Raw genomic sequence first — 27,556 nt, 5'->3', positions numbered from 1 at the left:
TCAGCCCCAGGCCCCATACCCAGGAATGCTGGGAATTGTAGTCCAGTAGCACCTCAAAAGCCACAGGTTCTTTGCTCCTCTTGTAAAGGTTCAGGCAAGACTCAACTCTGTGCTAACTGGGGCAGATGGGGCACAGTCCAGCACAAGCTGGCAAGGGGTGTTCTAACCACTATACCACGCTGTCTCCCAGATACTGAAAGGTGTCTGGCATCCTTCCCTTATGAACTTGCGTATGAGCATATCCTGGGAAGCAGAGAAGAGATGTCTAGCTCTGCCCCCGCCCTGTCCACACCCCCACTTCCTTGCAATTTTCTCCCCAAGGAGCAATGGAAAGACATTTTGGTGGATGGCAGCGGGTTGTGTAGTTCATAGACTTGAGTGCAGTCTTGAGAACGTTTAAGAGCTAACACTCAGCAACGAGTAAGTTTCCCATGAGAAGTGCAAAAATAATGGAATGCCATAAATAGCTAATACTATTTGTGTTTCCTGCAGACAAAGAGGGGGAAATTGGCTGGTTTTAAGCATCTGTCACAGTCATATTGAGGCATCTGGCTATGTTTTTGCAGTGCCCGTCTCACACTCTTTTGCCCTACAAGGCAGAGAGACAAAGGCCCCATCTGTGCCATACATCTAAAGCAGTATCATATCACTTTAAATGGTCATGTCTTTCCCCCCAAAGAATCCTGGGAAATGTGGTTTGTTAAGGGGGCTGAGAGCTGCTTGCTAAGAGACCCCTATTCCCATCCCAGGACCATAATTCCTAGAGAGGTTTAACAATCAGTGGCTCTTCCCAGGGAATGCTGGGAACTGTAGCTCTGTGATGGGGAATAAGGGGCTTCCTAGCAACTCACAGCACCCTTAACAAACTAGTGTTCCCAGAACCCTTTGGGGGAAGACACGGCTGTTTAAAGTGGTGCGATACTGATTTAAATGTATAGTGTGGATGGAGCCAAAGAATCCTTTGCCACTTATTCAGTTTGACGAAAAGAGTCTGTTTCCTGATATAATTCCTGATTATTATTTCCTGAGATAATCAATCAAAGGCCGACAAACAGAAGGGAACAACAAGCGAAAATTCACATCATAAGTAAACTATTTGTGGGTATAGAGGAATGCAGTATTGATTGGAAGTATTATGTATGGTCCACAGGAGGGAAATGGACTCCCACGCATGAAAGGAGTCTGTTGTATGTTATATTGCATGCTCACCTAGCTTTATGAGTGCGGGGTGCGCTCTGCACAATTTTCGATAAGAATAATATGAAACAAAAAAACACACACAAGACCCTCACCCTTCCCTTCCCTCCAAGATGGAATGCTAACCAATCCCCTTATGGCAAATGCAGTGTTTATTTTTAATTAAAAAATAACAGAGCTGAGTTGACCTCAGTTTTCCCAGCTGCTATTCTTCCATCATAGCAGCTCATTGGTTGGTTTTCCCTTGCTGATTTCTGTTTTCACCAGCCTGAAGATGACGAGTGAGACCTCGTCGAAACGTCGCCTAGACACCCCAACTTTTACACGGGAAGACACCCGAGGACACCAAAACATACATATATATATATATATATATATATATATATATATATATATTCACATTGCCTCCCATTTATTTAGCAGTACAGCTGACCAATTGTTCACTAAGGGGTAATGCAATATTAAATGTTTTGGGTCATGCAGGCTGGCATCAGCTGTTGCTTCCCCAGGCAGCTCTTGGGGACTCCAGGGCTCACCAATGAATGCTGCCGGCTGATCCATTAGGTGGTGAGGTCTGAGCTGCCCGTTTAGTATGGGGCATTGTGGGGAATTAAAATGGTGGCTCCATAGTTCTTGGCATGGACTGCAGGGCAGCGGCTGCCACTGGGGCACTCTGAGGGGGCCCAAAAACTTGGAGGTAACCCTGAGGCTACCTGTGGTTATATTTTGTCTGTGTCGCAAAGATTTTAGCTTGCATTACCACAGCATTTGTGGCTATATCTCTACCCAGCCCCAGTACAGTGAAACCTTGGTTCCTGAACGGCTTAGTTGCTGAACAAATCCGCTCCTGAACGCCACAAACCTGGAAGTAAGTGTTCCGGTTTGCAGACTTTTTTGGAAGCCGAACGTCCAAAGCTTGAGTGCAGGAAGCTCCTGCAGCCAATTGGAAGCCGTGCCATGGTTTTTTACCAGTTTCAGGAGTCGAACAGACTCCTGGAATGGATTAAGTTTGAGAACCAAGGTACCACTGTACTCAAATTACAATGGCCCAGAGAGATGCTGCTCTGAGGATGGAGCCTACTGGGAAGTTAAAATGGCAGCTGTAAGGCATCCAGTATGAGGGATTCAGGAAAGTAATTGGCACCAAAGAGGGCTACACAGGGTGCTGGAGCCTGGGCAACTTTCCCAAAGATTTCACATACTGATCCTGTGTGTTCGTCCATTCAAAGAGCAGCCTGTTCAACCCGGCTGGGAACATTAAATCTGCCATGTGGCAATCCCTTGCAGACGGCTGCAGCACCTGGAGGCAGATCATGTATCCACAGCAGTGACCAGGGGAGGAATGACTGCCGGGAGGAAGGCAGAAAGCATAAATGCCATAGTACACTTGCATCAGGGGACACGGGTGGCGCTGTGGGTAAAAGCCTCAGCACCTAGGGCTTGCCGATCGAAAGGTCGGCGGTTCGAATCCCCGCGGCGGGGTGCACTCCCGTTGCTCGGTCCCAGCACCTGCCAACCTAGCAGTTCGAAAGCACCCCCGGGTGCAAGTAGATAAATAGGGACCGCTTACTGGCGGGAAGGTAAACAGCGTTTCTGTGTGTGGCTCTGGCTTGCCAGAGCAGTGATGTCACGCTGGCCACGTGACCCGGAAGTGTCTCCGGACAGCGCTGGCCCCCGACCTCTTGAGTGAGATGGGCGCACAACCCTAGAGTCTGTCAAGACTGGCCCGTACGGGCAGGGGTACCTTTACCTTTACTTTACACTTGCATCAGCACAACTGATGCCTTCATCTGCCCCAGCTGTAACGAAACATGTCTCTCTTGTATTGGTCTCTACAGCCACAGCAGGTGCTGTAACTCTCCAAAAGTTTGGTGCACTCTTCCATTTTCTCCTGAGATGGGTGGGTGCCAGCAATTAGTAAGATGAGTGTGTTTTAGGGGTGTTGGAGAATTCCAAGGAAAGCTGAAACGGGAGCAGAAATTGCCGGTGTCTGCTTATTTTCTCCATGACCAAAATGGAAATCAATTCAGCAAATATGATCGGTGTTTTCTGCAGCTGTTGTTTTCAGTCTGAAAATACGCAATTGATTATGTGATCCTCCCTGCTTTTGCATTGTGTTTCTTTGACATTGAAATGAACGGAATGGAATAACGTAATGACAACATGAATCACACAATTTATGTAAAAATAAAAAAATTCCTTCCAGTAGCACCTTAAAGACCAACTAAGTTAGTTCTTGGTATGAGCTTTCGTGTGCATGCACACTTCTTCAGATGTATCTGTGTATCTGAAGAAGTGTGCATGCACACGAAAGCTCATACCAAGAACTAACTTAGTTGGTCTTTAAGGTGCTACTGGAGGGAATTTTTTTATTTTGACTATGGCAGACCAACACGGCTACCTATCTGTAACTGGAACAATTTATGTAATTAATTATGTAATTTATGCAATTTTGCTACAGTAGTGAGTGAAATGAATAATGTAGCTTTGGGGAGTAAGCGAACTGCAGCCGGTTGGAAACAGTGCTGCAACACACTGTGAAATGGAAAGCAGTGCTTCCTTCTATCCCAAGATTTGTAAACACAGAGATATATCACAGCCCATGTTAACACTGCTAACATTTCCTATGTAATACCCAACCAATTCCACACTCCTTTATGGTCAAATATAAGAACAAAAAAACCCCAAAATGTCTTGCAAAAGAGATTCATCTTCATTTTTAGTGACTGCTCTGCCTCTCCATTTTGAAGTAATTCTGGTCTCTGCCAGCTAGGGCAGTGTGAGCGGCTGCCAAGCGATGCTTCGAATGAGTCAGTTTCTATTTGCCTCTTGTCCCAACAGCTATTTCCTGTCTCCTTATGGCACTAATTCTGTGTGCATATTAAAACTTGGATAGGAAAACCCCCGAAAAAGCACTTCTTCAGCTTTTCCAGAAAGGCACAATGAACTCCACATCCTGCTGTCATTAGAGCTCTTGGTAGCAGAGCTTTTGAAGCTAGACGGCAAACGGAATGTCTAGGGAAATGCAGTGAAGTAAGTAATTTTTATTAACAGCAGTAAACGGATTGCTCCGGCAGGGGTATTCTGTTGCAGAAACGCCTCTCTCCAATGGCCTGTGTCATTCCTAGATGTGAAGATTTGCAAAGAGATGCATAGGCTGTTTTGACTAAGGCTCGATTTGGACAATATGCCTTTCATGTGGAGCCCACTGGAAACTGCCTCCACAGGACCAGTGCTCCCTGTGGCAAGGCTTTTTGTTAAAGGCACATAGGGCTGGAATCACACCAAAAAACTTTATGCAGGCATGGGAGGAGTGTGCAAGCCTAAGACCGAGTTCCACAATCTTTTAAAATTAGAAGTGCACCAAAAAAGCTGCTCAGTTTTAACTGTGGTGAGATCCCAAGTCAGTAGCCATAATTCACTTAATTGTTTTTCTTCAAATTACCCATGACCATAAACAGCTCCTAATCTTTCTGGCTGAGAGGAAATAGCAAAATCTTTTAACAAAAGTAAGATGACTTGAATAAGCGACATCCTTGTCAAAGCAGTAGCTGCGCTCCTTTGGCTGTTGGAGCCGATGAGGAGATGAAAGGGATGGGGAAGCTGCTCAGGTTGGTATTGTGCAGAGGTTTGGCAGGAAAGGCGAGCACTTTCTTCCAGAAAGGCTAGCTGCCAATATCAGGTAGTTCAAGACCTCTGAGATATCTTCTTCCTGTTCTCAGAGCTTGCAGGACATGTGGGGGTGATTGGGTTAAGGGGTCACAAGTCTTGCCATCCTTCACAGCCCAGATTTACTGTCAGGAACTGGATCATGGCCAGTCTAGTCACTGGAGGTCAGATTAATTTGACATCAGCAGAAATGAAGATCTTGGTTTGGACCAATGTTGCCACTTACACCATGTAAAAAAAATAAAAATCACAAGAATCAAGAATCACAAAACAGAGAAATCAGTAGGAGAACACTTCAATCTCCCAGGACATTCTATACAAGATCTCAAAGTAGCTGTTTTACTACAAAGGAATTTCAAAAACAGACTGGAAAGAGAAGCTGCTGAATTGCAACTCATTACCAAACTTAAAACCATGGAGAGACCTGGTCTGAACAGAGACATTGGATTCTTCTCTCATTATACATGACTCAGCCATTTTTCACCTTCTCACCCCTTGCCTTTTCCTGTAAGACCTATTGCAGTCGTTAAGAGTCGTCAACAGGCTCATCTCAGCTATCTGCCAATCTCCCATTCCCACCACCCTTCTGAGTAATACCCCTCCCCACCTTCTCACTATATAGAAGGATCTGGCAACTTCTGTTTCAGTGTATCTGAAGAAGTGTGCATGCACACGAAAGCTCATACCAAGAACTAACTTAGTTGGTCTTTAAGGTGCTACTGGGAGCAATTTTTTTATTTTGACTATGGCAGACCAACACGGCTACCTTTCTGTAACTGGAACCATGTAAAAAAGAGAGACATGGCCACCCTATTTTGGAAAAGGGTTTTGGGTGACAGGAAAAGAGAAGGGTGCTTCTCTTGCTATTGTTTCTCACCTGACTTTGGTGGTTTTTGTAGTGGTTTTCACTTTGTCCACGAGTACTAGAAACTGTGTGCAATTTAAATGGTGTGTATAAGCCAAAGTCCTCCTTATTTAAAGCCCTAAACGGTCTCAGTCCAGTATACCTGAAGGAGCGTCTCCATCCCCATCGTTCTGCCCGGACACTGAAGTCCACCTCAGAGGGCCTGGTGGTGGTTCCCTCACTGTGAGAAGCGAAGTTACAGGGAACCAGGCAGCAGAGGGCCTTTTCGGTAGTGGCACCTGCCCTGTGGAACGCCCTCCCACCAGATGTCAAAGGAAAAAACAAGACATCTGAAGGCAGCCCTGTTTAGGGAAGCTTTTAATATCTGAAGGACTATTGTATTTTAATATTGTGTTGGAAGCTGCCCAGAGTGGGTGGGGTATAAATAATAAAGTATTATTATTATGGCTTCTCTTCTGTGAAGAGAAATCTTGCACACCTGGACACTCTTATGTGTGGGGAGCCTGTGTCTATATTGCAGCTGCCGGAGTAAGTCTGTTCTGCAAAAGTTCCTGAATGTAAAACGAGTGTTATGTTGCTTTCGTCCCTCTTCAACGGAGTTGTGCAATAACACAGAAATGCTCTGTGTGGACTGCATCCTTCACCTCTTGAATCCTTTTCTTTCCACAGCGATAGCCTACTCAGGCTACAGAGCCATCTCTGTCATCTAACCTCAAGCCTTCAGTCTTTGACACGCGACTGACCAGCTTTGACGTGCTTGCCCAGCTGAGTCGATGTGAGTATGATGGATGACCTTTTGAAATTTGTGCTACTTTTGCACTGTTGTTTTGACACCTTCTCATTTTTCTTACTTAAAAACACAATACAGCTGCAACAAACCGTTGTAGGAAAACTGACCTTTCATGGGTATTTGTACTCTGCTTAATGAGTACAAGTGGAGCCCACTTTCATCAACCTGGTGCTCTCCAGATACTTTGGACTACAAATCAGGAGAAATTTTTATTTCATTTGCATTTAAAGGTGAACCTACCTAATTTGCTCTTTCTGGAACAATAGATCAACTGGGAACAGTCTTCAAAATCCACACTTCTCTGAGTTTTGCAGTGCTGTTCTCCAGTAATGTGTACCAAATGCACACACTATGCATAAATATACATATATTAGTGAAATTAGCATGTAAAGTTGTATATAATTGTGTATATTAGTGGAAATCTGCACTAAAATGCTGATGAATTTTCATGAGGACTTTTTAATAATTGCAAACTGTTGCAGAAATGTGAAAACCCGAACTTAAGATTGGAAAAGTCAGCATTATAATCAAAGGAGAACAGAGGATTTTCACCGCATTATTAAGATTCCCACTTCATCATTATAAAAGATTCACTTGTTGGGTCTTTTGAAGCTGTTTTCTGGGGATGAGAAAAGCTGTCATGCATCATCCACCATTAAGCTAACCTTGAGAAGTTTGATTCAAAGCAAGACTGACGCTTGAAACAGGCATGATTCAAATGAAATGTGACGTTACGATACCAGCTGCTCCGCTGTCAGGCAAAAGAGGCACATAGCTTAAATAGCACCTTTCGTTGAAGATGGTCTCAGCTTTTTTCAAATATCTGAGCCTTGGGCGAAACATTTTAGCCTTCCTTAGGAGTGTTAAGTGTAGTCAGGTGCAGAATTGTGGGGTCTGGAATATAAGGTTTGATCATAGGACAGGGATGGCCCTCTAGATTTTGTGGGCCTCCAGCTCCAGTCAGCTGCAGCCAACACGGCCAATGGCCAGGAATGCTGGGTGTTGAAATCCAACGATCTTGATTACCCCCGTCACAGAAGATAAGCACCACTATCAGTTTGCAAATGATGGTTGTGTGCTTCACTCTTTCCCCATTGTTTGACTTCCTGCATGCTGGCATCGTGTGCTCGGGATACCTACCTGCATTAATAAGATATATATTATTCTAGTCATTTATGAGCATCTCGTGCATATAGATCCACAATCAGTTTAAATGGTGCTTCGTGTTTTGTGGTGGCACTGAAATTCAGAATGGCCTATGTGTCTCCAAAACACCCCCCCCCCGGCAAGCCCAACACCCCCCCCCGACATTTGAGCCTAGCATAGGAAGTTGAGTTGGAGCCACTGGTCTATCTAGATCAGTGTTACCTTCACTGACTGGCAGTGACTTTCTAGGGTTTCAGACAGCAAGACAATTCCTAGCCTGGCCTGGAGGTGCTGGGGATTGAACCTGGAATCTTCTGTCTGCAAGGCAGAAGCTCTATCTATGAGCTATGTTGCTTCTCTGGTTTGTAATGGGCTTCCCCCCAGCTCCAGCAATGCTGGCTGAAGTCATTCCATCAGTCTTCCTTGCCGCCAAGCCCCTTTCTTTCCCCAGATCTACACTTATGATGAAGAAGGGAATCCAGTGGAACAGAGGACTTCAGCAGCTTCAGAGGCCTAATTTTTAAGGCAGGAGCGCTACTCAAAAGTGTTCCTTGCTTTGGTGAAGCCTGGGAAATGGAGTTCCCAGTGCTCCATCTGGTACATTGACTGAGACCCTCCCTGCCCATGGACTGTCTCGCCTGAGTAGTCCATGCTCTGGTTATCTCCCACTTGGACTACTGCAACACACTCTACATGGGGCTACCTTTGAAGGTGACTCGGAAACTGCAATTAATCCAGAATGCGGCAGCTAGACTGGTGACTGGGAGTGGCCACCGGGACCACATAACACTAGTCCTGAAAGATCTTTATTGGCTCCCAGTACATTTCTGAGCACAATTCAAAGTGTTGGTGCTGACCTTTAAAGCCCTAAACGGCCTCGGTCCAGTATACCTGAAGGAGCGTCTCCACCTCCATTGTTCAGCCCGGACACTGAGGTCCAGTGCTGAGGGCCTTCTGGCGGTTCCCTCACTGCAAGAAGTGAGGTTACAGGGAACCAGGCAGAGGGCCTTCTTGGTAGTGGCGCCCACCCTGCGGAATGCTGTCCCATCAGATGTCAAAGAAATAAACAACTCTCTGACTTTTAGAAGACATCTGAAGGCAACCCTGTTTAGGGAAGTTTTTAATGTTTGGTGTTTTATTGTGTTTTTAATATTTTGTTGGGAACTGCCCAGAGTGGCTGGGGAAACTCAGCCAGATGGGTAGCTTATTTAAGCAGAGGCTTGACAATCATATGTCAGGAGTGCTCTGGTGGTGTTTCCTGCTTGGCAGGGGGTTGGACTCGATGGCCCTTGTGGTCTCTTCCAACTCTATGATTCTATGATTCTTATAAGTAATAAATTATCATCATCATCATTATCATCATCAATGACTTGAATTGGGAGAGGTGCTGAAAACTTCCACTGCCTATGTTTCCTCTCCTCCCCAGAAACCACTTCGTTTCAGCTCCTTTTTATCCCAGTGGGGTACTGAGCCTAGAAGTACCGTATTTTTTGCTCTATAAGATGCACCAGACCATAAGACGCACCTAGTTTTTGGAGAAGGAAAACAAGAAAAAAAATATTCTGAATCCCAGAAGCCAGAACAGCAAGAGGGATCGCTGCTTTTGTTGCACAGAGATCCCTCTTGCTGTTCTGGCTTCTGGGATAGCTGCACAGCCTGCATTCGCTCCATAAGACGCACACACATTACCCCTTACTTTTTAGGAGGGAAAAAGTGCTTCTTATAGAGCAAAAAATACAGTAACCCCCAGTGGGAGATGGCTGGGGGGTGGTGGAGGTTTTTTTGGGGGGGACATCATTTGCAGAGAAAGGTTGATTGCCCCCTCTTTGCTTCCCTTGTGCTGCACCTTAAATTGACCCCACCCTTCCACATTGTGGGAAATTGGGACAACCTGCCTTATGACACATGGGGCCATGCCTCCTTTGCCCCTGACCTCTGCTTCTGAAATTATGTGAGATGCTTATTTAAATGAGTTTTGCCAAGAAATCCAGAATGCCTCAACATCTTGTTTTCATAAATGGTTCAGGGTGGAGAGCGGGGCGGCGTATGTCAACAAACAAAAGATCCATGTACAACATCCAGAGCATGCAAACTGACCACAAATCCACATTTTTAATGGCTTTTAAAAACGTGACGTAAACACTCCAAGCTTGGTTGGTCCTGCCGGTCACAGGAATTCAGAGGCGGAGAGCAGAATGCCCTAGTGGTCAGGATTTGCCCGTCTTCTTTCTCAGCACAGAGCAGGAAGAGTTAGTGGCAGAAATTCTGTTATATGTGTGCTTTTCGAACTCTGCATTTATTAATCTTCTTTAAAATAACATTTATTCTAAATGAATGGTCAAAGGCCTGGAAACGATGCCTTATGAGGAACGGCTAAGGGAGCTGGGCATGTTTAGCCTGGAGAAGAGGAGGTTAAGGGGTGATATGATAGCCATGTTCAAATATATAAAAGGATGTCATATAGAGGAGGGAGAAAGGTTGTTATCTGCTGCTCCAGAGAAGCAGACACGGAGCAATGGATCCAAACTACAAGAAAGAAGATTCCACCTAAACATTAGGAAGAACTTCCTGACAGTAAGAGGTGTTCGACAGTGGAATTTGCTGCCAAGGAGTGTGGTGGAGTCTCCTTCTTTGGAGGTCTTTAAGCAGAGGCTTGACAACCATATGTCAGGAGTGCTCTGATGGTGTTTCCTGCTTGGCAGGGGGTTGGACTCGATGGCCCTTGTGGTCTATTCCAACTCTATGATTCTATGATTCTAAGAGCAACTTCATGGAATGAGAATACAGTGAGATAGTAGACAACATTGCCAGAAAACCTGCCAGGGCCATCTTAAGCATATGCTGTGCTGGGGTACAAAGATCCGCCCGGCACCCCCTAGGTTGCCCAGAATTGTCGACCTTTTTTAAGGGAGGGAACCCCCAAAGTTGTTGACCTTTTGTTTTAGGAAATAGATGTTTACCTTTAGAATGGTTGCAGGACACAGGGACTCACAGCGCCGACCAACGGGGGTGCCAGTGCCCCACACACAGGGGCGTACGAAGGTGGGTGTAGGTTCCATGGTGGGAGGGGCAAAATGTCGGGCAGCACAGTTGCTGCACTGTCCGCCCGCTGCCTCCCCCCCCCCAGCTGCATGGCGGCTAACTGTCTTGGCTGCACGTGCAGCGCCCGGCATGCCGTGTAACATTGTAAGTGCTGCCCGATGCATCCTGTTGTGTGCACCAAGCTGCGGGTTCCTTTGCTGGCTTTTCCACTGTCGGTGCACGCTCCCAGATCCGCCCAATGCGGGTGCCAGCGCAGAACGACGGGGAATGCAAGCGGCAGCGGAGGAAAGTTCTCCGGAGGTGATCCCCGCGCTCCTATTCGTCGGGTTTTGTTGCTGCCATTGGCACTGTTGGTGCATGGGGGATCCCATCCGGAGATGTTTCCTCTGCTGCCACTTGCATTCCCCATCATTCTGCGCTGGCACCCCATGTTGGGCGGCGCTGGGAGCATGCGCTGACAGTGGAAAAGCCAGCAAAGGAACCCGCAGCTTGGCACACACAACAGGATGTGTCGTGCAGCACTCACAATGTTACACGGTGCTCCGGGCATGGCGTGCACAGCCGAAACAGCCACCATGCAGCTGAGGCAAGAGCTGACAGCCGAGCAGAGCGGTGGCTCAGGGGTGAGTGTTGCAGTCCAGGGAGCCCACGACACTCCGACAGGATCTGCGCCACTTGGCTGTTGGCAGCTCTTCCCCGGACTCCAACGCTCGGTCCCGGACTCTCGGCCTGGCACCCCTGAGAGCCGGGTGCCATGCACCCCTAGCGCCAACGGTTAAGACGGCCCTGAGGGCCACTATATACTTATTGATCAAATAGAGGTGGTCTGAGCCAAGTATCAGATAAAGGCAAATAAAGTCCTGTCTTGGACATGGACGCCCAGATGCACTTATCAAGGATCCAATCATTGCCTTGCTGGATTGGATTAAGAGTTTATCTAATCCAGCATTTTGTCTTCAACAGGGATTAAGAATATAACTGTTAGTTTTCTACAAACTTTTGCAGGAACACTTGGACTATTGTGTACAGTTCTGGTTGCCTTACCCCAAATAGGATACTGTAGAGCTGTTCACAGTTCTGGTACCATAGAATTCTAGAATTGGAAGGGACCCTGAGGGCCATCTATTTCAACCCCCTGCAAGGCAGGAATCTCAGCTAAAGCATCCATGGCAGATGGCTATCCATCTTCTCCTTAACAGTCTCCAGGGAAGGAGAGACCACAACCTCCTGACGGAGTCCGTTCCACTATTGAACAGTTCTTACTGTCAGGAAGTTCTTCCTGATTTTTAGTCAGAATCTCCTTTCTTCTAACTTGAAGCCATTGGTTCAAATCCTACCCTCCAGAGCAGGAGAAAACAAGCTTGTTCCCTCCTCCATGTGATAGCCCTTGAGATATTTGAAGATGGCCATCATATCTCCTCTCAGTTTCCTCTTTTCCAGGCTAAACATAACCAGCTCCTTCAACCGCTCCTATTAAGGCTTGGTTTCCAGAATCCTGGATCATCTTGGTCTTCTTCCTTGGCACACATCCTGGCTTGCCAACATCCTTCTTAAATTGTGGTGCCCAGAATTGGACACAGTATTCCAGGTGTGGTCTGACCAAGGCAGAATAGAGTGGCACTATTATTTCCTTTGATCTGGACATTATACTTTTGTCAGGGGCGTAGCATGGGGGGGTGTGCTTTGTTCATGCTGCCCTCCCTGAGCCAGGCAGTAAAATGTCCTGAAGTCAGGTGAAGTTTAACCCAGCATTTAAAGCATTCCATAGCCTTTGATGGCTCAGTTTTGGAATGCCTTAATTATTATTTCAGCTCTGCTTCTTTTGCTACTACAGTAGTACTCAGCTGCAGCCTTGGACAGAGTTACAAAGGAATAAGGCGTGTTGCTTTACAAATAGGGAAACTGAAACTGAGGAGAGTGGAAGACGTACAATGAAATTCTGAGTTCTCGTGTCCCAGAGCCAATATAACTGTGACAGTGACGAAGTTTCCGCCATCCTGTCTAGTTTGGCTCCTAGTCTAATGCTGCAGCCACTAATCCACATCACCCTTTATCTAGGGTTCATCACAGTTTTTGCAGAGTGCATTCCAAGAAGAAACAAAGGCAATGGAGGGGCTGCTTCAAAGCAAATGCCCTGTTTAAGGAGATAAAGGTTGCATTTTTTCTCGACAAAGTTAGTCCTCTCATGATAGGCCTATAATCAGCGGTTCGGCTCATAAGTAATAAGCGTGTGGGAGAGCTGAGCAGACCTTGCCTTGCTTTGCTTTTAAGGCTTTGCTAGAGGGAGTTGAAATCCCTCTACTTAAATGTTTCCAAGCAGGATGAACCATGCAGCACAACGACTGCACAGCCGCTGGGTTGTTGTGTTTGGAATACATATACACATACATGTGTTTGCTCTTCTTTGTTGAGGAAAATGCCACAGGTCAGTTCTGTTCTCTGCAGATATAATTCAGACAGGTTCGTTGTGATATGCAAATAGGATTAGAAGGACCCTAAATGGACCGATTTTGCTCATCCAAGAATGGAGCCTCTTTCTAAATTAAGCCAAAATATTTTAATCCCCCCAGAGTTCCTTTATCCTCTGCATCTGTCTTACACTGGAGATACATTTTTAAGATTTCTTTGTCAAAATTACTTTTCTCTCCCACCCCCCTCTCCCACCCCCACCCACCTCCCGCTTCCTCCAACTGTACTGCGGTGGGGTCAACAGAGTATGGTTTTACTCAGGCTGAGAAACATCTGAGATTAATCACGTACCCGCAAGCCGGAGAAAACCATCACAGAGGGTCTAATGAATCTTGACTGTTAGTCAGGCTGGAGAATCCCCTTACAGACAGTGCGTGCGTTCAAAATTAAAACAAAGCAAAATACCTCTTGCGCACTCTGGCTCTGTGAGGGAGGCAAGCTGTTCCATTTCACGACCGTTCAAAAGATGGCGGGTTAAAAGAGAGCTAGTCCCTGCTGGTGGCCAGGATTTTCAAGGTCCGACCCTTCACAACACTTGCTCTCTGGTGGGCGAAGATGCCATTGGCTCCTTCCATGCTGAGCTCTGCGGCTCTGCAACTTATAAACGCCAAGAGTCTGTGCAGCCACCATGGAGCAAGGAGCCTGTGTCTTCCTGTGTTTCAGGGCCCAGGCTAGACCTGAGGGCAACCAAACCTAGATCAAGGTTATGAGGTCGTTCTCTGCAGCTCAGGCTCCCTGAGGGCTAGGATGGCCAGATTCAAAGCAGGAGAGAACATTTAGTATTTACGTTTTGCACAGTGTGGCAAAAGCCAAGGCTGCAGCAACTTCTCCTGGCAGTTCCTTCCTTGTCCCTGTCTTCTATTCCTCCCCCAATGCTGCTGTGATTGATCAGGGCTCTATGCGTGCCACACAGCAAGCAGGAGTGAGGAAGTGAAGGACAGAGCCAGGGAGAGAATGGGAAGGAGGCTGCCTCAACTCCTGTTATAAAGGTAAAGGTAAAGGGATCCCTGACAATTAAGTCCAGTCGTGAACGACTATGGGGTTGCGACACTCATCTCGCTTTAAAGGCTGAGGGAGCTGCTGTTTGTCTGCTTCCGCAGACAGTTTTTCCAGGTCATGTGGCCAGCATGAGTAAGCCGCTTCTGGTGAAACGAGAGCAGCGCAAGGAAACACCGTTTACCTTCCCGCCAGAGTGGTACCTATTTGTCTACTTGCACACTGACGTGCTTTCGAACTGCTAGGTTGGCAGGAGCAGGGACCGAGCAATGGGAGCTCACCCTGTTGTGGGGATTCGAACTGCCGACCAAGCCCACAGTGGTTTAACACACAGCGCCACCCTGTTATAGCGACTCCTGTTTTAGCGTGAGATTTAAAAGTCTATGTGTGTTCTGTGGTGTTGGGCAACCCCACTGAGGTCAGTTGCTAGAATTGGAAACTCCATTGGTAACTTTATCCTCCATGAATAGGTCTAATCTTCATTCAAAGCCATCCAAGTTGGTAACATCACTGCAACTTGTGGGAGCAGATTCCATTTGCTGCATGAGGAAGTATTTTTTTTCCGTCTGTCCTGAATCATCCATAATTCATCTTCATTTGATGTCCCTGAGTTCTAGGGGGTTTTTTTTGGAGGGGAAGACTTTTTCCTACCCACTTTCTCTATAACATGCATAATTTTATACATGTCTATCATGTCACCTCTTACTTGAATTTTCAAAAAGCCTCAAATGCTGCAACTTTCCCTTATAGGGCAGTTGCTCCATCCCCGTGATTGTTTTGGCTGCCCTGAACCTTTTCCAACTCTACAATATCCCTCCTGAGGGGAGGCGACCAGAATTGTGTACCTAGCGTTCCAACTGAGGTTGCACCATAGACATGGCAATCTCAGAGTTTATAACTTAGAGATATCCAGTCCACTAAGTATTAAGAAGTTGGTAATTTGAGGACTTGCCCTAAGGTCACATGCTGCAGGCAGTTCCAGTGACCTATCCATTGCTGGGGATATCTTGGGGAAGGGCTGTGGCTCAGAGGTAGAGCACACGATTTGCTTGCTGGGTAAATAGTGCTGAGCTACATAGGCCAGTGGCCTGACTCCATATAAGGCAGATTCTTGTGTTCCTAGATCCTGGATGCTCTAGAGTCAAGCTGTTTCAAGCCATTCCTCCTTCGTCTAATCTGCCTGTGAAGCATCACAGACATGGTACAGTTACAGATAGGTAGCCATAGATTGGTCTGCCATAGTCAAAATAAAAAAATTCCTTCCAGTAGCACCTTAAAGACCAAGTAAGTTAGTTCTTGGTATGAGCTTTCGTGTGCATGCACACTTCTTCAGATACACTGAAACACAAGTTGCCAGATCCTTCTATGTAGTGAGAAGGTGGGGAGGGGTATTACTCAGAAGGGTGGTGGGAATGGGACATGGTACAGTCATCCTGAGATTGCACCACCTCAGAAAGGGGAACTGTGTGTGCAAGCAGAACAAAACAGAACCAAAACCCCCAAAACTATTACGACTTGGCTATGCCACGCTAAAAAGCTCTCTCCTTAGCAAGCAAACTTTCCGCAGGCAGTGATGCTGGGATTCCTTTCATTGGCCTTCTGATCTTTAGTCCTTAGTGTACACGCAGGCTATGCTTTTGATCTTTTCTCCAGAAAAAAGAAACCACGAGACTCAGAAACTTCTTATGTGTGTGCATATTTATTTTTTAAACAAAAGTTGGGGTTTCTGACCATGAGTGCTGAAGCTTCAAGCAAACCTCCCAGTACCATGAGGCCTGCAGTAAAAAGGCTCAGGTTGGCAAAACGACTGATGTAATAAACAGAAGCGGGCTTGTTTATTCAGACTGTTGGGCATCAGCTGAGGGTAATTTGCTGTAATGCCTGAAGAGCACAGCCTTTGCTGAAGAGGAACTTGTGGGAAAGGCTGTCGTTTGCTCCTGAAAAGTTTCCTTTAATTCATACTTCAGTTTAGACCATTTTTGGTGGTGCATGTCTCATTGTCAGTCCTCGAGATTTTGCTGTGCAATTCTCCAACCAAAAAATGTGTACAAAAATACATACCGGAGGAAAAAGAGTGTCAAAATGCATATATTAGTGAAAACACCAAACAAAAATGTATTATGTTAGGGGGAATTGTTTGCAAAAATATGTACAGTCGTACCTTGGATCCTGAACGCCCTGGAACTTGGATGTTTTGGCGCCTGAACGCTGCAAACCCAGAAGTGATTGTTCCAGTTTGCAAATGTTCTTTCGGAACCCGAACGTCCGACGGGGCTTCCGTGGCTTCTGATTGGCTGCAGGAGCTTCCTGCAGCCAATCAGAAGCTGCAACTTGGTTTTCAAATGTTTTGGTAGTCGAACGGACTTCCGGAATGGACTCCATTCAACTTCCAAGGTACGACTGTGTGTTAATCAAAATGCCTGGCAAATAGTTTCTTATTAGGAGAAATTTGCACAGAAAGGCTTATGGCTTTTCTTTAAAATTGGGAATTGATGTGGAAATGTGGAGAGCTGAATTTAAGATTGGAAAAACAAGAAAGGGACTGAACTGAACACAACAATATTCTAGGGAAGCAGTTTCCCAGGGGTGTGGCCGCTGTCGTGTGCTGACAGCTTCTAGAAGCCACTGATGCAAGGTTCAGATCAGTGGTGCACAAACGACCCCAGAAGGAGCAGGATATGTCCCTCACCAGAGGTACTACCCTGGCCCTAACACCTGGAGTGGAGTCCCTAAGGCCTTGCACACTCCTAGCAACTCCTGCAGCTAAGCTGCTGCCAAACATATTGCTCTGCTTATCTTTGCACACATCAACAAGGTTGAGAGGGGTGTGTGTGCCTGGTCATCTGGGCAGCCCAGGAGCTCCATTCATCCTGTCCAGGCTTGCGCCTCGGAGAGGTCGCTTTGGTGCTGCTAACGCAGCCGTTTGACTTCACCCCCGAATGCTCAGAAAGACGTATGCCAACAATTCTCGGAGGAATACACCTATATGAAGGAAGTTGTGGCAAAAAATGTGTGAATTCTCAAAATGGGCCTCTCAATAGCCCCTTTCCCACTTGAATTGTGTGAAGGGGACATCACGCTGGTTCTGGGAGAAGGGCATTGTTGGATATCGGGAAGTTCTGGGGTAGTTTCCTTAGGAGGTGGATATTACTATTATTTTATTGGGGAACTATTCATCCTTACCTCCCCATCAGCAATCTGCCATTTGTGTGATCTAGGCTGAAATATACTCAGAGTCGAGTGTGGATTTCATGCTCTTTATTCAGCTCATAGTAGTGAGGAATGAAAGTTCCCCCAAAATATCTGCTTTATATACATTATTTACACAATGGGCTGCACATGATTGGCTGATTCCGGGATTCTCCTGTAGGCCAATCAGGTTGCGGATTCACTTCCACCTGGAGCTGGATTGGGTGGCCCCTGCGGACCAATCATACTGCTGCATTGTTCTAGGACCAATCAGACTGCTGCATTCTGAATCCTATTGTTCTAGGATCAATCAGACTGCTGCATTTTGGATCCTATTGTTCTAGGACCAATCAGACTGCTGCATTTTGGATCCTATTGTTCTAGGACCAATCAGACTGCTGCATTTTGGATGCTATTCAACTCAGTACATAACATAGGCCATGGTCTCCTAATGAAACCATGTGTTTATGCTCAGTCTCCCTTGCTATAAATGAATTATGTTACGTTTGCTGCTTTGGTCTGCCCATATTCTTGAGTTATTTCTAAAGTTGCTATTAAAACTGAAAGAATGCCAAAGCCAAACACAATTTCTTCTAGTATGGGAAGTTATTTTTGAACCATTACTTGTCCTTGGAGCCATGGAAATAAATTCCATTGCCAGTGGGTGACCTACAGTGATGGGAAAAAGGACATTAGACATTGAAGATATTTCTCTTAACCCCTTTCTGTAGTTTCTGTGCGACCAGAAAATAATACCTCTTATTTTAATGCTATAGAGGAGGGGTTCACAAACTTTCCATTCCCATGATCCACTTGAGAGAGATGAAAATTCCTGAGGGCTGCCCATCGCAACATGGGGTGGATGTACACACAGGAAAAACCCCACTATAAATAAGTCATAAATTAAATTGTTATAACAAAAGAAAAAAAACCCTATGTAAAATCTCAAAGATAAGTTTTGTGCTCTACAGCACCATCTGGTGTTGTTTGTTTACAATGCATTTCAAATGCTGTTTTCTGACTAATGTAGCTGAGTCCATGGTGGTGCAAGGGCAGAGCCAATTACAAAAAACATGGCAGGTGGAGGTGGAGATGGGCACAATCAGCTCACAACTACAGATATCATTTTCTATTGATATCTACTCCCTCTTTAGAAAAATGATTTCCTTGTTGCAAAGTGTCCCGCAACTTTAACTTTCCTCAGGCTAAGTACAGATACTGGCTCTGGAGGTTTTGTGACTTATTCTCCCTGTTTTAGGCAGAATTTGCTGATCCAAAGGCTTTTACTTTATTTTTTGCACTCCCTGCTGCTGCTTCTTCTTCTTTTTTTTTTAAAAAAACCCCTAATCTCCTAATGTCTTCTCCCATTCTCTTATCCCCAGTACAGTGGTACCTCGGGTTAAGAACTTAATTCGTTCTGGAGGTCCGTTCTTAACCTGAAACTGTTCTTAACCTGAAGCACCACTTTAGCTAACGGGGCCTTCGCCATGTGATTTCTGTTCTCATCCTGAAGCAAAGTTCTTAACCCGAGGTACTATTTCTGGGTTAGTGGAGTTTGTAACCTGAAGCGTCTGTAACCCGAGGCACCACTGTATATTATTATTTTAAACAAACATCACATTCATCTCTCTTTCTAATTTATTCTCATTATTTCCCTCAACACCTCCTTTGTGCCTTTCCCCTCAGAGGAGGGACACCACCTCCTTTCCACCTGCTTCCTCCCTCAACTACCCTTTCTCCTTTGGCACCTTTACGTAGTGTGTGGGGCATTGCTGGAGCTGTCCTCAGTCCATGCAAAAGGCTAAGGTGCGCCCAGGGGACAGGGCAGGTGAGCAAGGAGGTGCTGGGCAGGATGTGACTCTGGGGCACACCTGAAAGTGGCCTGAGATCACACACACACACACACACACACACACACACACACACAGTGCTTTTTTTCTAGAAAAAGAGGTGCAGGAACTCCCACCTTTTGGAGATGGACAACCCTAAGTTGTTGAGCCTTTTTCTTTTTCTTTTTTTAGAAAGCCAATTGTCGTGATTGGCTTTGGAGTTATTGGAAGCAAAGCTGATCTTAAACTGTAGTTGTTGTTTAGTTGTGTCTGACTCTTCGTGACCCCATGGACCAGAGCACGCCAGGCACTTCTGTCTTCCACTGCCTCCTGCAGTTTAGTCAAACTCATGCTGGTAGCTTCGGGAACACTGTCCAACCATCTCATCCTCTGTCGTCCCCCTTCTCCTTGTGCCCTCCATCTTTCCCAACATCAGGGTCTTTTCCAGGGAGTCTTCTCTTCTCATGAGGTGGCCAAAGTCTTGGAGCCTCAGCTTCAAGATCTGTCCTTCCAGTGAGCACTCAGGGCTGATTTCCTTAAGAATGGAGAGGTTTGATCTTCTTGCAGTCCATGGGACTCTCAAGAGTCTCTTCCAGCACCATAATTCAAAAGCATCAATTCTTCGGCGATCAGCCTTCTTTATGGTCCACTTCCATACATCACTACTGGGAAAACCAAAACTTTAACTATACGGACCTTTGTTGGCAAGGTGATGTCTCTGCTTTTTAAGATGCTGTCTAGGTTTGTCATTGCTTTTCTCCCAAGGAACAGGCGTCTTTTAATTTTGTGGCTGCTCTCACTATCTGCAGTGACCATGGAGCCCAAGAAAGTAAAATCTCTCACTGCCTCCATTTCTTCCCCTTCTATTTGCCAGGAGGTGATGGGCCCAGTGGCCATGATCTTCGGTTTTTTTGATGTTGAGCTTCAGACCATATTTTGCGCTCTCCTCTTTCACCCTCATTAAAAGGTTCTTTAATTCCTCCTCACTTTCTGCCATCAATGTTGTCACCTGAATATCTGAGGTTGTTGATATTTCTTCTGGCAATCTTAATTCCGGCTAGGGATTCATCCAGCCCAGCCTTTCACATGATGAATTCTGCATATAAGTTAAATAAGCAGGGAGACAATATACAGCCTTGTCGTACTCCCTTAAACTGTAGACACTTTTAATAATAACCCTCAGAGTGCTTAGTCGTCTCCAAAATCATTTTTGTCTGCTTTAACATTTTGCAATGTGCAAAGGGGGAATCATATGTTCTCTGAGCAACAAGATGGATTGTATCCCTTCAGACTTCCGGGTAAGTCTGCATTCGATATGTTGGGAAACTGCCAGGGAGATAACGTCCATCTGAGCCCCCAAGCCGGAGTTCTGGACATCCATCGGCCTCCCGTAGTCACACAGATCCAACAGTTAGGGACACGAAGCCTTTGGAAATTCCTAGCCGCATTCCTAGGCTGGTGCACCCTCTTTATCAGCAGAAACACAGCCAAAAGCTTGCATCACAGAAGAGCATAATTTACAGACTTTATTTAGCGTTTAACAGAACAAAAGAAAACACGACCGTTCTGTGTCAGCATCTTCGGCCAACTGACAAAACGAAAGGAAAAACAGCAAGCATAAACATCCTGTGAATAGGACATGCGCAGACTCTGTGACTCCCAAAGCCTGCTCCCTTTAAGGTGGAACGGAAATATCCTAACATCCTCCCCCTTTCCGTGTAACCTGTTGTACCTGTGGTTCACCCAATTGCAACTTTTGTACATAAACCTTTAGTTGTTCTTTGTTAACAACCTTAGACAACAGATCAGCAGGAATTTCATTTCCTGCCATGTAGGACACCTGAATCAGTCCTTTCTGGATACACTCTCTTGCACGATGTAGCTTAATCTGCAAGTACTTGGTTCTCTGCTTGCAACTCTCGGAGTTCAGCAAAGCCAAACACGATCTATTGTCTTGATACACTTGTACAGGACATTTCACAGACACCCTGATGTCCTTAAACAATTGCATCAACCATTCACAATCCATGAGTGAAAATGACAGAGCATTGAGTTCTGCTTCACAGGAACTTAGGCTCACTGTTGTCTGCTTCTTGCACAACCAGTCAAACAGGCAGTGGTTGTACATGTAGCATACTCCAGAAGTGCTTGTACCATCCGTGGTGTCACTTCCAAAACTTGCATCAGCGAAGATTTCAAGACCTCCAGTCTTCTGACTGGTGAATCTCAGCCTGTAGTGCATAGTCCCTTTCAAATAGCGGGCTATGCGCTTCAGAGCTTTCCAATCCTGAACTGTAGGATTGTTGGCATGTCTGCTAAGCAGATTACAGCTTACAGCTATGTCAGGTCTTGAACATCTGGCAATGAAATTCAGCTTGCCTAGAATGCATCTGTATAGCGTTGTGTCAGAAAACGCTTCAGCAGTACTGTCTACCTGGTAACCTGTCACCATCGGTGTGTCTGCTGGGTTTGCATCAACCAAATTCAACCTGGTTAACACATCAGCAATTTTCTGTGTTTGGTGTACCAGAAAATTACCTGCTTGGTCCTTCTCCACCTGCAGAGAAAGATAGTTGGATACCTCACCAAGATCCTTCATGTCAAAGTGCTCCTTCAGCTGAGCTAGGGTGCTTTGATAAAAAGCCTGATTCTTCCAAAACATCAGAAGATCATCAACAAAACATAAACAATACAGTTTGTTTTGCCCCTCCTCCTTGACAAACACACATGGATCAGCTTTGCCCTGGTGAAAACCTAGAGAAAGCAATGTCTCAGTGAGTTTTGTGTTCCAACACCTGGCACTCTGCTTGAGACCATATAAGGATTTCCGCAGTTTACAGACCATACCCTTCTGTATCTCCATCCCATCAGGTGGAAGCATGAACAGCTGTTCATTCAAAATCCCGTACAAAAAAACTGTATTAATGTCATGATGGGAAACATGCAGTTTCTCCTCCGCAGCGACCTTGAGCATCAGCCGAATGCTCTCATATTTGACTGTGGGTGAGTAGGTCTCGTGGTAATCCTGTCCTGGTACCTGTGAAAAACCTCTGGCAACCAATCTGGCTTTGTGTCTGACTACCTTGCCATTCTGAAAATAAAAAATTCCTTCCAGTAGCACCTTAAAGACCAACTAAGTTAGTTCTTGGTATGAGCTTTCGTGTGCATGCACACTTCTTCAGATACACTGAAATAGAAGTACTTCTATTTCAGTGTATCTGAAGAAGTGTGCATGCACACGAAAGCTCATACCAAGAACTAACTTAGTTGGTCTTTAAGGTGCTACTGGAAGGAATTTTTTATTTTCACTATGGCAGACCAACACGGCTACCTATCTACTACTTGCCATTCTGGTCTGTCTTGGCCTTGAAGACCCATTTGCTGCCAACCAGTCTCATTCCTGGGACTACCGGTACCAGTTCCCAAGTTTGGTTCCTGTTCAAGGAATCAACTTCAGCCTTCATGGCATTAAGCCAAGGCTCAGCATCTTTAGAGGTTAACTCCTGAACCTCTTTGAAGCTTGAAGGTTCCCATACCTTCTCTGAGCTACTAAGAACAGCAGTTGCTGTCTTAGCAAACTCATCAGCATACCTCTTTGGAGGTCTGCCCTTGGTCGCCCTTTCAGATCTGCGTACTAGACGCAAGTCTTCTGGACTCATCTCCTCTTTCTTAGGAGAAAAGTGACCAATGGTGAACAGTGGTTCTTCCAGTTCATTGTCAGACGCATCAGATGGTCTGACTGAGGCCTTTGCGCTTTGGTAGTCTGCTGTGTCATCACTTTCACTGACATCAGCAGCAGCGCCGCCCACTGAACTGGAATCCGAACTCTGATCATCATCATCATCCTCATCATCATCCTCATCCTCATCAGCAGCAGCTGTCTCATCTTTAGCTGCTTGCTTGACATCACCTTCATCCTCCTCTGGGTAACTCTGGAAAATTCCCACATTTTCCCCCCACTTAGGATTGTACTCAACACTCCTTGTGAACTTAATGGACTTAGAGTCAGTCATCCATACCCTGTATGCACCTTTTTCGTACCCCATGAACAAACCATGTGCCCCACGCTTCCCAAGCTTGTTGGTTTGTTGTGTGCGTACCCACATGTCTGAACCAAATATTCTCATGTGTTTGGTGTTGGGTTTCTTGCCAAACATCTTCTCATAGGGGGTACAACCAATGGGTGATGACAATCTGCGATTAACGGTATAAACCAAATTCCCCAGAGCCTCCCCCCAAAACTTATCAGGGAGATTGGCATCATGCAACAAGGTTTTGATTCCTTGCAGCAATGTTTGATTTGCTCTCTCCGCAAGACCATTCATCCATGGCGATCTGGGCGTTGACATGTCATGCTGGATTCCCTTCTCAGTCAGGAAAGCTTCAAACTGCTGAGAAGTGAACTCCCCGCCCCGATCAGTAAAAAAACAAGAAATACGTTTACCGTGCACATTCTCCAACCAAGCACAGAATGCCTTAAACTTCGGAAACGCTTGCGATTTCTGTTCGAGCAAATACACATGAATGTACCTGGAAAAAGAATCAATCAGAATCATGAAGTACCTTGCTCCTCCTATAGAGGGCGCAAGTGGACCAACCAGGTCCGCATACACTAGCTGGTAGGGTTTGGAAGCCTGCCTGCTAGACTCCTTGCCTTTTGGAGCAACCTTCACCTTGTTCTCTGCACAAGATACACACTTCATGTGAAATTTACAGGGTTTGATGTTCAAACCCTCAACCACCTCTGGCATCTTGGCCAGTGCCTTCCAAGAGAGGTGACAAAACCTTCGATGCGCATCATGAATGCAACCTGCATGAAGAACTTTGTTAGTTTGTGCAACACAACAAGAATCAGCATTAGATACAACAACAGTGTCATCATAAGTTATATGGAACAAACCATCCATAAACTTTGCATGCAAATAGTCCTCTTTGCCTTTACTGATGACACAGACGCTCCTCTTGAAGGAAATCTGAAAACCACGCCCAGTAAGCTGTGGGACGCTCAACAAGTTGCTTGCAGCGCCTGGAACAAAAAGTACATTACTGATGGTAGTGTGCAGACTTGCAAGTTTCACAGTCCCTTCTCCTGCAATCTGCAACGTCCTTCCATCAGCCAGGTGGATCTCACCTTCCTGAGGCTTGAAGGAGATAAAGAGATGCCTGTCCTTGGAAATATGGCGGCTGGCACCTGAGTCCACAATAAATCTGCCTTTGGCTGTTGGAGCAGTCTTTACAGCAAGCAAACCCTTGTTTTGCACTGGTGTGGGCTTTTGCAGCTTGCCCCCCTGCTGCTCCTGGCCAGCAGACGTGCCTTTAGCCTTTGGTGAAGCTGTGCCAGCAAGCAACGCCTTGCTTTCCACTGGCGTGGGCTTTTGCAGCTTGCCCCCCTGCTTCTGGTCATCTGCAGATGTGCCTTTAGCCTTTGGTGAAGCCATGCCAGCAAACAATGCTTTGTTATCCCCTTGCGCGGGCTCTTCACCCTCCCTCTGCTCCTGGCCATCTGCAGGTGTCTGTTTACCTTTGCCTTTCCGGCCTCTGCAAAGGTGATGGCCTTGGTTCCCATGAGAAACAGAGCTCTCAGCTGCCGACTCCTTGGCTCCCCCTGGAGGCTGGAATGCTGCCTGGGATGACGTGACAGTCAGCTCCCCCTGCAGCTTGCAACCGGTGCCCTCAGCATCCCTGGATTCACTCGCATTCTGGGAAACAGCTAGGACCTCCGATGCAGTCAAACTCTGGGCTGGGATTATTGGTTTGTGAGCTTTCATTAAAGCAGACCACATTCCACGTGCAGTGGTGTTGCCAGCCAGCGTCTTAATTTCCTCAAGAGATACGGATAGGACTATTACGTCCATCGCTCTCGAATCAGCTGATCTCCATTTCTCTGTCAGAGGAACTGGGGGGGCTTCATAAACAACATGCCACACCCCAAACTGACGCAGTAAACTCTCACACCATTTTGCCCAGGGTTCATAATTCTGCCCATCCAACTTAGGGCACTGAGCATCTCCATCAGCTTGGAAAAATTCCATTCCAGCTTTTTACATGAGCCGTGAGCCCTATGCCTTCAAAGACTCGTTATCTTGGCAGCCATTAATCACGAAGCCTTTTTGGCTCAGCTCCCAGGCCAATTAAGCTGCCGGAGATCAAAGAAAAGCGTCCCTTCTTTCTTTCGCTTTTCCCACAACATACCTCAAACGCAGTCTGTTGCAGCTTTACTCTCCTGTAGGTGCCGTGAATCTGGGCCCGAAACCTTGTTGTTGGGAAACTGCCAGGGAGATAACGTCCATCTGAGCCCCCAAGCCGGAGTTCTGGACATCCATCGGCCTCCCGTAGTCACACAGATCCAACAGTTAGGGACACGAAGCCTTTGGAAATTCCTAGCCGCATTCCTAGGCTGGTGCACCCTCTTTATCAGCAGAAACACAGCCAAAAGCTTGCATCACAGAAGAGCATAATTTACAGACTTTATTTAGCGTTTAACAGAACAAAAGAAAACACGACCGTTCTGTGTCAGCATCTTCGGCCAACTGACAAAACGAAAGGAAAAACAGCAAGCATAAACATCCTGTGAATAGGACATGCGCAGACTCTGTGACTCCCAAGGCCTGCTCCCTTTAAGGTGGAACGGAAATATCCTAACATGCATGTGTGTGTGTCTCTATGCTCTGATTAGCAGCACCTGTTTCATCCCCTACCCCCCCCCCCAAAAAAATGGTCTTCCTCGTAAAATAGTTTGCTTTCGGAACAAATCTCCCGAACGCCCCTCAGATGAAAAAGCTATCCATGAGCCGTGAATGATCCGCAAAGCTCCTGAGAGTGGTTTCATTTGAAAGCAGGTAGAATCCCCAATTGTTGAGATGATTTTGTTGTTGCTATTGTTGTTTTTAACGTCTGTCTTGGTGGAGGAGAACACCAGGTTTTCCCGTTGCACAGAAGTCTTTGTGAGGCAGAGGGTAAATCAGTACATCAAGAATCACAAAACAGAGAAACCAGTAGGAGAACACTTCAATCTCCCAGGACATTCTATACAAGATCTCAAAGTAGCTGTTTTACTACAAAGGAATTTCAGAAATAGACTGGAAAGAGAAGCTGCTGAATTGCAACTCATTACCAAACTTAAAACCATGGAGAGACCTGGTCTGAACAGAGACATTGGATTCTTATCTCATTATACATGACTAAGCCATTTCTCACCTTCTCACCCCTTGCCTTTTCCTGTAAGACCTATTACAGTCGTTAAGAGTCGTCAACAGGCTCATCTCAGCTATCTGCCAATCACCCATTCCCACCACCCTTCTGAGTAATACCCCTCCCCACCTTCTCACTATATAGAAGGATCTGGCAACTTCTGTTTCAGTGTATCTGAAGAAGTGTGCATGCACACGAAAGCTCATACCAAGAACTAACTTAGTTGGTCTTTAAGGTGCTACTAGAAGGAATTTTTTTATTTGGAGAATTCTAGAAGAGTAAAAACTATACTTGTGGTTGGGAGTGTCTGAAGTGGTGAGCCTGCTCTCTGCCGGCTCCTTGTACAATTTAGGACCCTGCACAATGCCGTTTCTAAATCATGGGGGAGCCTCTGCGTATAGAGCAGGATCCGTGCTTCAGACCTCGTCCTCAAGCATGCCAGTGGTGGAGATGCTTGGTGATAGGGCAGCTACACACTCCCCCTGAAGGCCCAGATAAGCCTCACACTGCTGTCTTTTCAATTCCACATGAAGGCATTGTTAATTCATTTTACACAAAAGCATTATTAGTCATCCCCCCCCCCCAATAAATATCTGATGAGATCTTAGTACAGTGGTACCTCGGGTTACATATGCTTCAGGTTACATACGCTTCAGGTTACAGACTCTGCTAACCCAGAAATAGTACCTTGGGTTAAGAAAAAGAAAAGGAGTAGTAGTTTGGATTTGATATCCCGCCCTTCACTCCCTTTAAGGAGTCTCAAAGTGGCTAACAATCTCCTTTCCTTCCCTCCCCCACAACAAACACTCTGTGAGGTGAGTGGGGCTGAGAGACTTCAAGGAAGTGTGACTGGCCCAAGGTCACCCAGCAGCTGCATGTGGAGGAGCGGAGACGCGAACCTGGTTCCCCAGATTACGAGACTACCGCTCTTAACCACTACACCACACTGGCTCTCTTAAGAACTTTGCTTCAGGATGAGAACAGAAATCATGCTCCGATGGCGCGGCGGCAGCAGGAGGCCCCATTAGCTAAAGTGGTGCTTCAGGTTAAGAACAGTTTCAGGTTAAGAATGGACCTCCAGAACGAATTAAGTACTTAACCCGAGGTACCACTGTATTGATTTTAGTATCCTGATTTTGATCATGTTCCCCACCCCAGCCATTTTAACATTAA

At 46.1% G+C, this 27,556-nt stretch overlaps 1 protein-coding gene across 1 annotated transcript in view; it reads left to right on the top strand.

The window, feature by feature from the left end:
• Positions 1 to 27,556, top strand: part of CALD1 (caldesmon 1) — a 195,499-nt gene that overhangs the window by 74,026 nt on the left and 93,917 nt on the right. Inside the window, exon 2 of the mRNA XM_083464294.1 lies at positions 6,401 to 6,506. The gene's annotated coding sequence lies outside the window, so the exon portion shown is untranslated. The remainder of the gene's footprint in view (positions 1 to 6,400; positions 6,507 to 27,556) is intronic.

This window comes from Podarcis liolepis, assembly GCF_965112155.1.
Source record: "Podarcis liolepis genome assembly, chromosome: 10".
NCBI classification, from domain to species: domain Eukaryota; kingdom Metazoa; phylum Chordata; class Lepidosauria; order Squamata; family Lacertidae; genus Podarcis; species Podarcis liolepis.
Note: the sequence above shows the minus strand (reverse complement) of the source record. Positions and strands in the feature narration are given on the sequence as shown.